The following is a 13,547-nucleotide window of genomic DNA, read 5'->3' as shown; positions in this document are numbered from 1 at the left end:
TTTACTGGATTAATTAAGATTTCACATACAGATTTATCACAATCTCTTCTCCACGCATGTCAATTAAGCGATTAAGGTGGTCTGTGAGCTTAAAATTTATTCGTGTTAACATATTATTGTGACACCGCAGATACACAGGATTAGTTGGTTCTTGCACGATTAAACTTCCAGGGGGAACTTGTGGTGTAAATGTATATAAAATATATCCTTGTTGAGCCTGATTTGATTTTCCGAGATCTATTTGATAGCTGCCATCGACTACGTCACAAACCAGATTGACCACGATCGTGCTGGTTATATTAACGATTCCGGGAGATACGTGCCTGCCGCCGCCATGTGGATCATTATTATATCTGAGAACAGTTGGAGGTGGTGCTAGTTTTCTCCATGCATCGAGTATTTTAGGAAAATATTCATCAATGACATCATTGACAGATTTTCCTAACTCGATTACGTTATACCAAGGGAGTTTAAAATTCGGTAAATTCGCCTCTGGTATTCTAAATAAATCTAAAAACTGTTGCTTAGATTTATTTGTATCGCTGTGAACATGATCAATTATCGCCTGAATTAATCGCTGGTTAAAATATTCCATGTCGTATGCGAGCTGATTTAATATCTCAATTTGTTTAATAATTTCGTTGCGTAAAGTTATATCAAAAAGATGTTCCTGGGAAAATTGCCGTAGTCGCTGTAGTTGTTCTTTATGCTCTTTATCAATTAATTTGAAGTAATTATTGATATCAACCAGGCGTATATTAAAGTATTTAGTTCCTCCTCTTTGGAGTCGTTCATAAGTAAAAAACCACATAATATTATCCTTACTGTGAAATTCAAATATACTACCAAACGTTGCGTTTTTTAGCCCAATTAAATTTTCCTCGTATGATGGTAAAACTCCGTGGTATGATTTATTGTCCGTGACATAATCAGACTTTTTTGGTTCTGGTGTTATCGGTGTTGATATTTCAGGCCAACCTAGTACGGATCTTATCGTGGATTGATAGATATCAACCGCATAATCAGGAGAATGTATCTCAACCGTCGAGGACAGCGTTGGTTCATGAACGTTAATTGATATTTTTGCTTCTTTTCCGGTTATTGATTTTATTCTACGTTGAAATTCCTCATTGATTTGTTCGATCTCATAATTACCAGTGGGTATTCCAACATCTATCCAGTCAGGAGTACCATCTGGTTTGTTCTTGTTAGCAAATACAAGCAAATTATTTGCTGGTGTACCATTAAATGATTTTGATCTGATATTTGGCCAGCTGTAATATACCCGTAATTGAGCTAATGATATTTCTTTTACTGGAATTGCAGTAGGAAAATTAATACTAAATTCAGGATTAGTTGAACTTACCGAGATCATTGTTATCTTTGACGGAGTTGTATTATTCACGATCTGCTGGAGTAATTCTGTCATTATTAGTATTTATGTCTTTAATACCGATACCTTCGTCGCATATTTTAGTCATTATTGAAAACGCGAAATCAGATATAATTCCATCACTGAGACTCGCTGATAACAACGAGGATAACTTTGAGTATGCGACCGTCGCTGTATGCAATCTTATCATGTAATCGGATAATTTTTCATTCATGCAAGTACATATTTTTTGTGATGATATTGAGCACACCTGCAATCGTTGTTGCTGCTGAAATACAAATAGTTACGGCTGCTGCTGCCATCATTGTCACCGCTGATAATATAACACCGGTTCCAGCAACAACAGCGGATACTGAATAAACAATCACATCAACGATAACTAATTGTCGTCGATATTTATTTACTTTTACTGTATATTGTTCGACTTGATCTTTTAGCGCCGCCTGCCATTCACGCGCTTGATTGTACCTGTATTGTGCACCGTCCATATATTTTTGTGCAGTAAATAATTTAGGTGTTTTAGCTACAAATTCCAAACACCACCAGTAAGATGTTGCGTTTAATTTCTTATCATCTGCTTCCAGAATAAAAATTTCTTCGGTTCCCCTATTTAATATAACAGATACAACCCCGGAAAACCTATCCGTTGAATGACGCCATAGATACGTTGTAAATATTTCAAATTTTGCACCACTGAACACAGACAACCTGTAGACGCCAGTGACTGTTGCGGTATATTTGATAGTTTTATTTTGCTGCGACCATGTTGAAAATCCCGATGATACCGTGTATACGATGTTGGTAATATCAGCGGGGGTAACCCCGCCGGGAATTTTAATCAGACTGGTTTTGTTAACGATATCAGGAATCCCCGCTACGATGTCTTCAATTGTTTTTTTAGTTGTGTCGATGTTCGTCTTGATATCAGAAAGTTTTATGTCAACGGAGTGCGGAGTGCCGAAGAATTCTTCTGCGGTTCTTTGATGGTTTCTGCGAAATCTTTCAAAAGCGCCCACGTGAACGTCATACTCAGCCCGCAACGTGGATAATTTACCATCTATACGGTGTCAACGTATTTTTTTGTTAATGCATCTTCGTCGGATGTTGGATCTCTTAAAACTACTATTTTATTTCCGTTCATGTTGAGTTCACCCGTCATTGTGTCGCCGGTATTTTTCACGCGATTAGCAACGCTTCTTGCAATTTCATCTCTGATGGTTGTAAATGATACACTTGAATCTCTGATTTTTCCGCTGTCAGTAAACACGGGAATATTATCCGTAACTGCACCGAGTACTTGTCGAACTATATCATTCCATCTGATATTGCTCGTTTTAAGTTTACCATATCGACCTTGAAAAATAACGACCTCATCTGGATCAACTCCAGCAAGATTCATTTTTGGTCGCATACTTCGACGGATCAACATCGCCGAATTTTCTCTTAACGCGTGAAGATCTTCTTCCGTAAATATCAACCATTATATTTTAAGATCCAAGATCTGTTTAAATCGCTTTACGAATCGGTTGCTTGTATAATCATGCACAACTTTATGTGGCGGTTTGGATGATTTTGATATAGCGTCGAGTACATTAATTACCTCACGGCCGCATATTGGAGGATCTGTCATTGTTTGTGTGGGTAGCGTTGAATACCAAACTCTGGAACCAGAGGTTCTTGCGTGAAGTGGTGCGACATACTTGATAAATTCAACAGGTGGAGCTAACCCGTACGAATCAAAATAAACGATTCCACGTGGATCAACCGCGTATGATACCCAATGAGTACCAGGTCCTGAATTCGAGTCGAGATTAATAATACCTGTTTCGAGTTTGTTTGGTTGTTTTGGTAATTGATCTCGCATAAAAACACCTCTAAAGGCTTTTATTTTTAATTTTCTAGCAACATCAAGTAAATCAAAATTTGATGCTGGAACATCTAACGTGGAAGCCTTAGACCTTTTCCCCAGCGAGATCCCGGCAATCTTAGACCGCGTCCCTTTTTTTGTATCCATTTCCTGTTGCTTTCTTTAGAACCATTCCAGCAGCTGTTCCAACAGCACCTAACGCGGCTGCTTTTGCTACGGCTGGAGCGGCAGCAGCTATTAACGCTGGAATAGCCGCGAGAAGTGGAAATATACCACCTATTTTAACCATGTCCTTGATGGCGCTCGCAGAAAGACGTAATTGAACTCCAGTTTTTGATTCTAGGGCTTTATTGAAATATTTAATCTGATTATTTGTCAACGATAATTTGTTTGGACCACCACCCATCTGATCTCGTTTTAGTGATATTTTAGTTCCGCATTTGCTGGTGGTTTTTGATTGAAGCTTTTTGACCTGACCGGGAGTCAGAGTAACATTAACATGACTATACGACATTTTTATATAAATAATATTTTTCTGAATAATTAAAGATTTTCCACTGGTGCATCAACGACTCTCATTCGACCACTACCGCCTTCAAGTAACATGGCTTTATCGCTGAGTATGACCGCGATTGCTCTGTAGAAGGCACCAGCACCTGGTGGGTTAGTAACACGAGCTCGAAAGTGTATATCAACGACAGATTGTTTGGATAAATCAAGATGTTCTAGTGAAAAATAATAAATCGGATATAGACCTGTAAAATCTAATTGTGATATTTGCAAACCAGTATCTATATTTTGATCATGTCCCATGAATGACATTAAACGATGATATGCACGCGCTACGTGATTTTGATCAAAATTTAACAATATATCTTCAGCTGGTTCTTGATGTCCATTTATTCGCAAGGAACCTTCATTGACTCCAAGATTGTCAAATATCATATGTGAATGTTCTTGATTATTTGTCCGGTCATTATTTTGCAGCGCAATAAAAATATGTCGTGGTGAAGAAACACCCTGTTGTGATGCTATATGCCATGTAAATAAACCATTAACATTACTTTGAATAGCATCTGTGGTTACTGTTAACCATGATAGCAATGATTTACCACCTTGATCCATAAAAGAAAGTAATTTTTGTTCCTCAGTAATTGATGGAGTCATTACTGGCATCCACAATGAAAGTTTTGATATATTCACTTTACCATCAGCAACACCAGCACCTCGCCAGATTGCATCATTATCATCACCTTTTCTTACGAGCACAATTGTGTGTTTAGCTCCAAAGATGACCTTTCTAACATTTCTGCAAAATCCAAAGATGTGAGATAATGGAATTGCACAGGACAAATTTCTATCATTTCCTGACAACGCAGCTCGGCGTGTTGCAAACCCTAAGTTGTAAGTCGCATTAATACATTTTATAATATCAAAATCAGCACCTGGTCTGTCTGCGTGTTCAAAATCAACTGGTTTTTGGATCAGCTGCAGTATTTCGTGGTGCCAGTAACTTAGTATATTGAACATGATCAGCGTGGTTAGTAATATCTTTAGCAAACATCATTGTTGGACCAGCCAATCTTGTGTAATCATCAGAATATCTCGCTAGACCAATTATTGTTGTAGCAACATCAACATCCTTCTGAATTGATTCAATATTTTTTCCATCGATCATATAAGTGGCGCTATCAAACAAAGCCATAATTCCGTTGTTGACAAAACCAACACGCAAATTAGCGGTATATGGCGTATTAGCTACAACATTCGTTACAAGTCTACCTTCTACCTCAGTAAACGCCTCAGCGGGCAAGAAATATCTACTTGTATCATGAACCTGTAATTCGATTCTCCCCCGCTGATTTGGTTGTCTTGCGTCATAGGAATAAAATTGATAATCACGTACAGATTCATACTTAAGGACAGGTGCCTCCATATCAAATGCTGGGTCTGATTCACGCTTGAACATTTTTATTATAATTACCATTTTTCCAAATGATGATCTAAATCATCGTCGACGAAGACCGCTTCCTGCTATTAAATTTGCTGTTATATTTTTTTCTGCTTCTTCAGATAATTCCGCTAGTTTTTTATTTGCAGCCTGATTGGGTCCTTGATCTGCTATCAAATTTGATGTTATATTTCTTTCTGCCTCTTTAGATAATTCCGCTAGTTTTTGATTTGCAGCCTGATTTATTATTTTATTTACGTCTGCTGGCATAATTTTAGTACTTGCCAGTTTCACTGGTGGTTGCTGTTTTCGTCGCAATAATCGTGCTAGTCTTTCTTTGATTGCCGAAAACGCCTTACCAGCAACATTGACAATTGCTCCAGGAGCTTTATCACGAACAACATCGATAGCTTTCATCGATATTTGTTTTGCAACGGGTGCTGATTTTGGAGCTATCCTTGTAAATAATCCCTGAATAACATCACCAAGCCCATCTCCGTAAGTAGCTCTGTAGATTGGTAATCGTGAATTTATCGCTCTGACCTGTACGGGTTTACGATGATTATTATGTATGATCATCTTTTTTAATTTACCATTTATTTAACAACTAGTCATCAGCAAGTTCATCGATAAGTTCTCGGTAAACTCCGATATCAATGATACCACCTTGAAATAATCGCCGACAAATATCAGATGCTTCATTAATTATTTCTGGTGAATTATTTCCGGCACGTTTTCCTCCTATGAGAACTTCTAACCGTGACACATCATTAATGATATTATCAGGACATAAACCAGATCCTGTTTTAGGTTCATCTTGAGGTGTTTTAAATACTGGTGGTTGCATTACCGGAGAAAGTACTTCAGTGGTGACTGGGGGTATGTCAGGTGAGTCACTTCTTCGAAATCCATGTGGTGAATCTACCGGTGAATATGTCATTGCCGGTGCAGAAATTGTTTTACGTTGTAAAGGTGGAGGAAGTTGATACTGGGATAGTTGTTCTTGTTGTTTCAGTCTCTCTCTATGAAGCTTTTTTATTTCTTTATTAAGATTTTTATATTCTTGACCTTTAGCTTGTTTTTTGTTGTAATATACGCGATATATATATTTAATAAGATTATCATCACTTACTTTTTCATGACGGGATTTTAAAATACTAGATTTATTAAATATACTATTTAATATTGCTTCGGGTAATTGTTCTTCTTTAGTATTTCTAATTTCTTCAACAACCCCTTCCTTAAATTTTGCAATTAATTTTATATTTTTTCTACTAGTTCGGGTTCAGGTGCATGTTCCTTTTGCACGTCGGCGACTTCAGTACGAAGTTTTCCAATACTTTCAAGTATTTCCTCACCAACAGGTGGAGGTTGAGCCGCAGCTATTTCCCTGGCTATGCCAGGTGGAAGATCTCGTAAAATCTTCTTTGTTTGTTTAGTTCTTCTTGCTATTTTTTCGGTTTGTTCTGCTGTTTGTTTTGATACCGGAAGAAGATCTTCTTTGATGACAGCTGTAACTTGTTCAGTAGCTGCAGTGACGGGTTAAAACATTTTTTTAGTTTCTTCTTCGTACTCAACTTGTGCTTCTTGCTGCGCTTGTAGATTTTTTCTAAATGAGTTTCTGACAGGAAGAAATTTTTTAATTGCTTCTAATCGTTCTCGTGCTATTCTTGCAGTGTGAGATTCTGGATATACCATTATTTTTAATATAACAATTTTTTAATTAATAGCAGCAGAGGGGGTCCTGTTTACAATTCTGTTTGGGACAAACAATAATCGTAGACGTGGTATTGACCTCTATGAAGGGTCACTTTTTTTTTTGTCTAAACACAAGGGTGACCATTCCCCTAAGTGGTCTGTTCACCCCCTCTGCTGCTCCTTGATAGATCAAAAAATGAAGTGATGCAACAGTCCGTGAACGATTTCAACACTGATATGTATTACTTGGCGTATACAGACTAATGTAAAGAGAAAATAATGGTTTCCAATATTATCTATCAATGAACCGAAATTAGTCTAGAAAATATATGCAGCAGAGATATTTTCCTATCTCTAAATCACGGCTTAAATTATACTCATCGATTCGTAGGTATTAATTCATTCAATAGTATTTCTTTCAGGTATTTGCCTTTCACCTGTTTTCTTTCTTTGTCTCACAATTTCCACTCCTTACCATTAACAGTACTGACATAATAACTTAGTTCTGACGGCTGATGATCACTGCAATCTCACCTCTGTCTGCTTGGGTTCGAGTCTCAGATTCGGCTAATGTGGGTATGGGAGAAAGCTTGCCAGTAGCTTCTCGTGGGTCGATGGTTCTTTGTTTCCCGGGTTCTTCCTCCACCATTAATACTGGCCGCCATGTATAGCCTATTGTGTGCTGAAAAATGGCGTTAAACCCTACAACAACAACAACAACAAGAACTGACGGCTGATAGTTACGACTACAAATATTACAGCTTACACTTCACACTGCGCATGCCTACACAATCTTGCGTTGCTAGTAAACAAACCGCTACGAGATCTTGACTCTCAAGATGTCTCAACCTCATTTTCAGCGACCTATAGACGATCATTTCGGATATTCGAAAGGAACCTGTAAACTCTTTTGTTACTGATGGTGTACCCGAGAGAAATTAAGCGACGAATCAAGAGAATATCCGAACGTGACAGATAGTTGAAGTATGTCTTCGTGCATAGTTCGTGCAGAATTATGAGCAGCGTAAATCGCGGAGCTGCACTAACCCCCAAACGGCATATCCATTGTGAAACAGACATTTCAGAGTACAAAATTGTCAGGAGCAAAAAACTATCACATGCTCAGAGAAACCAAACCAGTTAGTAACGTTTTGGTCCTCCTCAAACTCAAGGACGAACAACAAGACACATTTTCACGGTATTGTAGAGTTGAACATTTCCAAATACAGGTTCAAAATTCCACCGTCGCAAAGCATTGTATCATGTCCCAGTTTCTTGGATGAAATACTTTGTGGATAGCATATGTGATATGACAAACCCCCGTGTGGCCAGTAGCGTGATAACGGAGGGAGGGGGACTGGCCGGTTACCCCGGGAGTCAGAGGTCTTGGGGCGCCAAAACCACAGGCGACAGACGTGCTGGAGCGCCAAAAACCCCTTTGGACCTTCATTGTCGCAACGGGCGCCATTTATCCTTGGTTCGTTACTGCCCGTGATTCTAAAAGGATAAGCAGTAATGGGAAATTCGTATCAGGTTCTCCCAGCAGATGGTTAATATAATACAACGAATATGTATTTCAAAACCACCATTTAAGTCCAGGATACCTATTATTAACGAACACAGCCTGGAGGAGATCTGCAAGAGATGTGTGCCAATGTAAGCTGGCGTACGCCCTATGACAAACCCCCGTCTATCCCCCTAATATGATTAACAGGGATAGGATATTTGTGTCAGGTTCTCAAAAGATGTGGCAAATATAATAAATACAAATACGTATTTAAAAACTCCCTGTAACTCCTTATACAGCCCTTTGCCTAACAAACTCCGGAAAGGTCAACAAGGGATGTTCGTTAACGTTGGCTGTACTACATTGTAAAGTCTGTAGTTTTTGTAGAATTTTAACAAAAAATTGGTATAATGGTATGCGTAAGCATGTTATCGGACCAATCGGAAACCTAGTTTTCGTCAAAACTTGTGAAGGTTATCGCCCCTTTCCGATGAAAGCTGCACTAAATGTTCCGTGTTACCGCTCATAGAGCCTAATGGATAATATAAAATGTCGTGAAGACTAACAACGTCCGTTAACATGTCACCAAAAATACTATTACTAATGCTCCAAAGTCAACATTTTCTTTTAAAGCAGATATCAACTAAATCTGATATGAAGGTACGTTTTACCCATCTCTCAGAAAGAATCAGCCATGCTCGATAAGCACGAGTCCCCTTAAGTTATTTCACATAATCATGTCCCTTTCCCAATGTATGATTCAACATAATCTTTAAATTAACGCTCCAAATTCCGCATTACTTATTAATTTTCAACTATATTTGATATTCAGAGTTACCTCAACAGCATTTTTCACGAGTCCGATTTAAAGTCTAGCTTTTTCTGTCTACGTTTCAAAGTTTTGTGGTCACTGTTGCATGTAATGTGCACCAAGTCTTGTTGAAAATACTCGATTGTGTAAATGTTGTCAGCTGTGGAAATGCGCAAGTCATGGCTTTAATAATCAGCCTTCCTCGTCTATGCTGAAAGAGTTATGGCCCATGATCGTCTCAATAAAATTAAAGTTGTGTTCTACAATAAGTTATATCTGAAAACATGTGACCATGTGTTTATCGGCACACTTATTCAGAGCGAAGAAGCCATGACATCCCGAGGCATCCGCTACACGGAAGACTGGAGTTTTAAGATGTATATAAAGTGACTTAAAAATAGTGCAAACAATGTTGTTTAAATAACGCTGCATTGCCACGCAATTAGTTCCTAGATAATGCAATTAAGTGAATTTATAACGGCCCTAATGAGGAATTGGTAAATATAATTTGCAAAACATTTACATCAAATTCAAGAGAAAGGGAGTGATAGATCAGCTGCAGTCCTTTACCCTTCGTGTCGATAGGTATGCAATAACACTGGGATGACTTCCAGTATTTTAATATGTAATAACATTATGATGACTTCCAGTATTTTTCTATATAATTACACTAGGATGACTTCCAGTATTTTACTATGCAATTACATTAGGCTGGTTTCCCTTTTTCTATATAATTACACTAGTATGATTTCCAATATCACGTAGACAATTCGATAAAGTTGTCCACATGAACGTGCAGTAAGAATTAGCCAGCTATAACTTACCTGTGGTTGGGAAAACAAGTGGTTTCCAGGAGCGGATCTTAGGGGTGTTCCTCTATCCCACCCCGCCAAAAACAAGTTAGCGTTAAAAACCGGAAAAGTTTCTTAATAAGTTTTAATTAAAACTAGATGGTTTAAATTATGGCCTGGAAAAGTTTAAAATTCAGGATCTTCCTGAGCCACCGCCATTTTGGGTCCCAAAAGGGGTTCCATCCCACAGTCCCCCTACTCGTCTATGCATCAACCCCACTACCACCACCCCACCACCGGAAAAAAAACTATATTAAACAATATTTCTGGACCTGACCCTGATCTCGCTCTCCCATAGTCAGTATAATTCTTATTCAATCACACAATTATCTTTCTAAACTTCAAACATGTTCTTACCTAAAATTGTGAAATTGTCCAACGTAAAACAATCATATAAACACAGCGCATGTTTCTGATCTGGGACCTCAACACAAAAGTGAGACTAGCTCTTGAGAAAAACCATCGTGTCACTGAGTGTAATTCCGCAAAACCAGGGCGTCCCAAAAACTTAACAGACTAGACGGAACGATCTTGATGAATTTTCCTCGTAACATTCGTAGGTATTTTAAATAACAGCTACAACACTGAACATAAATGTAACATTTGTTTAGGGACCAAATGTGAGTTTTAGGTTCCAGTAGTGGAGAATAAAAATAAATATTGCACCTATATTCAGACTTGGAATTGTCTCTGGAAAGCACTGAAGAACAACGATGAAAAAGAACTATCCTAAGTTGAAAAATGAACTTGTCAGTGGATCTGCCATTTATACAACAACTATATCATGGCCTTGAAACGTTAGATGAGTGCAAACACCATAACCGTGCAAGTACTACAGATAGAAAAGAAAACCTACTTTTCTACATTAGATAACAAATACATTCGGAACTTTTAGGATAAGTAGCAATTGGAACGTCTCGATGATTTCTTCAAACATTTATCTGGGAACTAATTTGATGGAGTGCTGCAGAGTTAAAATGTAAAATCCAGACGATGGCAGACAACTGTCAAATCCTGTAGTACTAAACTAAAATAGTACTATTCCGAAGCCATCATAATACCTTTTATTCCACAAAATAAGTAGCATACAGTTTTCTAATAGCTCAAACTTGAATAAGAAAACTTGAGCATTTCGAATTGCTGATGCGTGATGTCACACAATATCATTTAGTAACCAATGCGCATCTGAATGCATTGGAATATTTCAGATATGTTTTTTTAAGATCTTTGGCGGAAACACTGAGCATCTTTCGTTGGTTAAGGAAGATGAGACCAATGAGGTCGCTAAATCTATACAGAATTGGCAACAACGAGAAAGACCATAACTTCAATGTTGGTAGTCGAAGAATCTTCCCTAAGGAAATACAACGGCCATCCTACTACTATGTCTGGCCCTGAATCATTAGAATGGATTGAATCATTTGTGTTTAAAGGCAAGTCAACTAGAGTTGATATAGCGATCATTTTGGAGTAAAGTGTCCTACCAACCAACCCGGCCTAGTCTTCACTGGATGAGAACTAGCGTCCTTCTGGTCCAGAGTCTGATATGCTAACTTCTAAGCCTCTGCGGCTTGCGTAAAGAAAGGGCCCAACTTCAAATTAGGTAACAAATCAAAGAAGTTGTGAAAGGTACATCGATAACATAAGCTGTTTGGGCTTGTAGGCCTGATCTATAGAACGCATGCGCGCTACCGCAGGGGATGGCAAACTATGTGGGAACTTTCAAAGGCAGTGATAAATGAGCATCTTTTCTCAACTCTTTAATCATGTTGTCAAAAAAGAATATTTCTCAATTAGTTTCAGCTCATCAATGAATGCAACATTTCATTGGCTGTTATAAATTTAAGCAACAATGACATCTGTCAGGATTGTATCTAAGTAATCATGCCACCCAGAATCGGATTTTCGAATTACGAGTCACGTGACCAAAAGGTCAAGACCAAAATGAAGACTACGAACTTGGAACGGTTTGTGCACGATTCAGTCCATGGTAATTACAGAAACTATCTTTCTGTTGATTCACCGTAGTCTTCTACGAACATTGACAACAATTGTAAAATAAGGTATGGTAAATCTGAAATGATGCATATTTATGTTCTTGTAATGATTTACGAAATGGTTTACAGCTCTAAAATGGAGGCTAAAAGGAAATTCCCTTCTGCATGGAATCAAAACTGCAGCCATATTTAATCATGGTTGTCAGAGAGACCTCAATAGAAAGCTACAGCTACTCGTAATACTGATAATGTCAGTCGTATACTTACATTGTCTATGTATGTATGTAGTGGGTAGGTTGATACGTGAGTTTGTGGGTTAGTTGGCAAGTATGTGCTGCTGTGAATGTATATGTATATATTGTATGCTGCATAGAACGAAACTCAATGCATACTAATCGATTTAGTAACAAAGCTACATTGATTTGTTTGTATCTTAGTATCAGTTTGCAATTTATCGTAACTACAATGGCGAAGCGACCGAATAATCAACCCGTGCAACTGCGGTGCTGAGGAACAGACCCCCAGATATCCTATCAAACAACAGTTTTGTATTGGGAAGGGGTCCCAGAATAAGGTTTTTATGGGGTGGGGTGGGGGTGGACTTCTTAGAATGTCTTTCTTTTACGACGAAATATATACTGTTTTCTTTTTCTTGTGCATTCCACTACTACGGTGTCCGAGATTAGCAAAGGGGACTAAATCTTGCTTAAGCACACAGTTCGATACTAAAGTTACTTCCCTTATACCGAAATACTGGATACCCACTTCTGCCAATTAATGCACGCCATTAAACTGATTTTGAATTAGGTGTTACACTGAGGACAACCAATGTCAATCATATAAGGTTATTTTCTCAACCTTTACATTGACCAATACAAAGATAATGCCAAATTATACTCTTGAATAGTCCATAAAGTCATCCCAAAAGCAAACAAAGAGAGCAGTAAACAGTCAACTATGAATTTTACCTACATCTCTTTATGCAAAACATTAGTATGTAGTTTGTCTCGTAAATATAATGTTCACATTGTAACAGTGTATAAAGAATCTGGCATACGCATCTGCATGTGGACGGGTTACTAACAATATGGTCTCTTTTCTTTCTTAAGCAGACATTAAGTGTACACCAGATATCCTTATCTGATAAAACAAATGTTTATCCAGTCTAGTTTAAATCATTTTCATTTTCAACAGTATCTACTTCTGCATAAAATGCGCAAGAGAGAGAGAGAGAGAGAGAGAGAGAGATTGGTGCGGTCAGCTGATGTAGACGACTTTCTATTTGCTGATCTCATCATAACAAAGGATGAGATGTTCAAAAAACGATACATGTACGCAATAGTACGCGTGACTTCACTTAGGTTATAGATCAGTAAATCTTGTTCTATTTATTTGGACTTTCTACATTTTCATATCATTGGAATAAGTTGCAAGTTTTCTAACGATACATCATTAACCAATTCATTGTGGTT

At 37.9% G+C, this 13,547-nt stretch overlaps 1 protein-coding gene across 1 annotated transcript in view; it reads right to left on the bottom strand.

The window, feature by feature from the left end:
• LOC149779640 (apoptosis regulator R11-like) overlaps window positions 1-13,547 on the bottom strand; it is a 104,663-nt gene that overhangs the window by 34,169 nt on the left and 56,947 nt on the right. The window lies entirely within an intron of this gene.

This window comes from Sinohyriopsis cumingii, chromosome 17 (assembly GCF_028554795.1).
Source record: "Sinohyriopsis cumingii isolate HCF-2022 chromosome 17, ASM2855479v2, whole genome shotgun sequence".
Taxonomy (NCBI): Eukaryota; Metazoa; Mollusca; class Bivalvia; order Unionida; family Unionidae; genus Sinohyriopsis; species Sinohyriopsis cumingii.
The sequence above is the reverse complement of the archived record's forward strand: the minus strand, read 5'-3'. Positions and strand labels throughout refer to the sequence as shown.